This window comes from Vicia villosa, unplaced genomic scaffold (assembly GCF_029867415.1).
Source record: "Vicia villosa cultivar HV-30 ecotype Madison, WI unplaced genomic scaffold, Vvil1.0 ctg.003077F_1_1, whole genome shotgun sequence".
Taxonomy (NCBI): domain Eukaryota; kingdom Viridiplantae; phylum Streptophyta; class Magnoliopsida; order Fabales; family Fabaceae; genus Vicia; species Vicia villosa.
Genome location: NW_026706108.1, coordinates 68,425 through 72,770, shown reverse-complemented (window position 1 = coordinate 72,770; position 4,346 = coordinate 68,425).

The following is a 4,346-nucleotide window of genomic DNA, read 5'->3' as shown; positions in this document are numbered from 1 at the left end:
AAGACCTTTGATTTTTCCCTTGTTGTCGTCATCTTGTTTAAACATGTTTGATTGCTTTCTATAGTTGATCAAGCCTTTGTCGGAATGTTTTGCTCCATTTTTCTTTAGATATTTGTTGTATCTTCGCACAAACAGTCCCATTTCCTCATCATCGGAGTCTTCGTCATCACTTGTGTCACTATCCTTTGGCTCTCGTTTTGAGGTCTTGGAGCTCGAAGCTTTTAGAGCTATTGACTTCTTCTCTACCTCTTTCTCCATGTTCTTTTCTTTCTTTGTCCTTTTCTCATGCATGTCAAGGCATTTAAGGTGTTGTTCATGTTCCTCTAGTTTACCAAATAGAGTTGTGATGTCTAAAGTGTTTAGATCATTTGCTTCCTTTATTGCTGTAACTTTGGGTTGCCATTCCCTGTTCAAACATCTTAAGATTTTGTTAGTAGCAACTGCATTGGAAACAGGTCTATCAAGAGAATTTAACCGATTTTTCAGATGAACGAATCTCTTCTGCATGTTTTCGATGGATTCACCATCTTCCATGTGGAAGAGTTCGAACTCTTGAGTTAACGTATTGATCCTAGCTAGTTTGACATCATCCGTTCCCTCGTGGGCAACTTGCAATGTGTCCCACATAGCTTTAGCTGATCTACAATGGGAAACGCGATAGTATTCATCAACTCCTAGAGCTGAGATTAGAATATTTCTCGCTTTCCAATCGTATGCATATCTCTTTTCATCTTCAGCATCCCAAGTATTTTCTGGTTTTGGAACAACTGCACCAGCTGCATTTGTCATGGTGATCTGAAAGGGACCATTGACAATAGCTGTCCAGATGTTCCTATCAATTGCATTGATGTGGACACACATACAATCCTTCCAATAGCCATAGTTTTCACCGTTGAAAACTGGAGCTCTATTGTGAGCCCCTTTAGGTCCGGAAGCCATCTTTCCAATAAGTGTTTCACGTAGCACGGAATAAACCAGGCTCTGATACCACTTGTTAGACGCTGGCCTTAGGATCTAGAGGGGGGGTGAATAGATCGTTCACAGTTTTGCGGAGTTAAACGACTTTTAAGCGGAAGTGATTCTGAATCGACTCGCGTCTATTCCGAACCACTATCGAAACGATTGTATATGTGTTTAAAACCAGTCGAAGACTTGAGATAAGTGATAAGAGTATATGTTGCAGAATCAAAGCGTTGCTCTTATTGAAAATCAGATTAACTTCTTGTATGATGGACAATATTTGCAATGCAATAAGAGTGATAGAAACAAATATACAAACACTTGGTGATAATGATCAAATTGATGGTGATTCAATATGTGATGGATTGTGATGTTTATATAGGTTCTTAATTCACAATCTTAACACTCGAATCGTTGATCAATTTGCTATTATAACCAAATATGAACAGAATGTAAATGAAAAAAGTAAAAGCGACAAGAACACGCTATTTGTTTAGGCAGTTCGTCGATCGTCCTCGCTACGACTACGTCTGCCCCCAATTCCAAATTGAAATTGGGTAATCTTTCATTAATGTTGAAAGTAGTATATACAAAGAAGATAACAAAGCGATAAACGATAAACCAATTATGTCGATCCTTTGAATCTTCTTCCCCCTTAATCTTGAGCAAGATCAAGGTTATCCAAGAGCTTCACTTTGATTCCCTTCTGCAGTGTCTTGATTCCTTGAACTCCCCGTTCCTCAATCGTTACACTCAGCCGAATCCTCAATGAACGTCTCTTGATAAAAACCCCCAAGAACCACCCGTCGTGGAGGACAAAACCCGCAGATTTTATTCACCAACAAACCCCACAAACCTTCACCCACTAGGAATCTTCAATTCCGTTCCATGGACGTTATCGAACTCATCACTAACCCGCAACGCAAGAATGATTATGTGTAATTGTGTTGGAGATGATGAAGAACGAAGATGAGAAGCGTTTGTGTATCTTTCAGTCGTTGGTGTTGCTTTGAATAATGAACCTTTGATAATATATATGATAGCTTAACAATTGGAGATGAGAGAAACAGAATATTTGGCATTCTTGATCAGTTAGGTCGACCTCTTGTAGAGCTTAGGTCGACCTAGCAGTGCTTGCAGAATTTTGCTCCCAGTTAGGTCGACCTGTTTAAGGAGTAGGTCGACCAGAATCCTCTTCAAATGCATTCTGGGGACATTTTCTCAGATTAGGTCGACCTAGTTGTTGTGTAGGTCGACCTAGCAGACTGGTATGTAAATTTCATCAATTTAGGTCGACCTAGATGATGTGTGAGTCGACCTAGCAGAAGTATATGGATTTTTCTCCATTTTAGGTCGACCTAGGTTGACAGTAGGTCGACCTAACTGCTGCTTTTCTGCATTCTTCTTGTTTTGCTTGTGTTGAGTCAACCTATAAGCATAATAGGTCGACCTGTTCTGACATGAGTGATCAATGCTTGCTTTTCTTTGAGTTTTCTGCTTCCACCTTGTTGCTTGTATGCTTATTGAGTTTGCCATGAATCAAAAACATCTTTGTGATTGTAATCTTGTATTCACAAAAGGGTGCTTACATCTTCCCTTTGCATAACCTACCCCCCAAACTCAATCTCTTTTCAAAGAAGGTCTTTCCTGTTCTTTTATACCTTTCCTAATTGGATAAAATAAAAGTCGGTGGCGACTCTTGCTCACCGCAACATTTGTTTGCGAAAATAAAATAAAAGTAAGATCTCCCACCGTATTACAGAACTGGCGACTCTGTTGGGGTTACTTAAAAAGAGGGGTTACCTTAGAGCTTAAATCACTTAATAATTGTTTGTTTTGTTTGCTTTACTTTTCAAGGTTGCTTTGGGTATTGAACGGAAGATGAGTCCTACACCCGGATTCGAGTACACCTTAAGATAGGAGTGGCATAGTCATGGAGACCTCCCTTGTGCATGCTTGGGATTTGTCAATATGAATTTCACGCTTAAGTTAGGCCTCCATGGTTGTTTGCACTCTTCTCTTGCATGAGGGAAGTTAGTGTAGATACCCTTGGGTGCGTCGGAGCTTAAAGACCTTTAGTTACCCATTAACCCATCTTGGCTTTTAGGAACGTAGTGGGGGGACTACTCTCGACTTATGTTGGGGGCTTAGTCGCTACCCGATACTACTACTCAGATAGGTTCTTTCTTAAAGTATCATTGCATGGTATGAATGTATGATGATCGAGGATGCTTTAGAAGGGCTAACATTCTGAGTAACTTTGTAGAACTCGTTGTCACTACCGCAAAAAAATGGAATCAGAGTCGCCACTAATATATTTATCCCATCGAGGGAAAGGAATACCAGGAAACCTAACTCAAATAAGAACAAGGTCTTGCGACCAGATAATAGGGTACAGGAGTCGGTTACACAAGGGGAAGGTGCTAGCACCCCTCACGCCCATCGTACTCGATGGTATCTGTTAGAACAAGATTTGTTCTGATCAATATTCTTAGTTTTGATGATAACAAGCATATGAATTTTGTATGAGATAATGTGGTACTCTAATACTATGCAATTTCCATTTCAGGAATTATATAAAGAGTATGCACAAAATCAGCGCAAGAAGCACTGACTCAGAAGGTTCAGCATGCAACATCAGAACATGGTCTGGCAAGAAATCAGAAGATGGTCAAGCAGAATCAGAACATGGGTCTATGGAAGCATCAGAAGAACTTGAGATCAGAAGCAGAAGCACTGAAGTTCTCATGGTGTCACACTCAGAAGCACTTCAAGGTCAGAAGACAAGAAGATGCTCTGCACCAAGCTGTTTGACTCTGATGATATTCAAACGTTGTTCACACAAACATCAAATCAGAAGCAAGTACTAGACTGACAGGCTACGCTGACTGACAAAAGGAACGTTAGAAGCTATTAAAGGCAACGGCAGTAGACACAGCGAAAACAAGGCTCGAGGTAGTTGACAAAAGAGTGAAACATTAAATGCAATGCTGTACGGATTACGCAAAGCATTAAATGCTCCCAACGGTCATCTTCTCAAGCGCCTATAAATATGAAGTTCTGATGAGAAGCAAGGTTACGACTTACGATTTACGAACTCCGAACCAACTTGCAGAAACGCTGTTCAAATCAAAACTCTCAAACTTCATCAAACTCACTACATTGCTGTTGTAATATCTTAGTGAGATTTAAGCTTAAACTTAAGAGAAAATCACAGTTGTGATAATAGCTTTATAAGAAGCATTGTAACTCTTAAAAGAATTTGTTTACATTAAGTTGTAAGAACTAGAGTGATCAGGTTGTTGATCAATATACTCTAGAAAGTCTTAGAAGGTATCTAAGCAGATTGTTCCTAGAGTGATCAGGTTGTGATCAGTATACTCTAG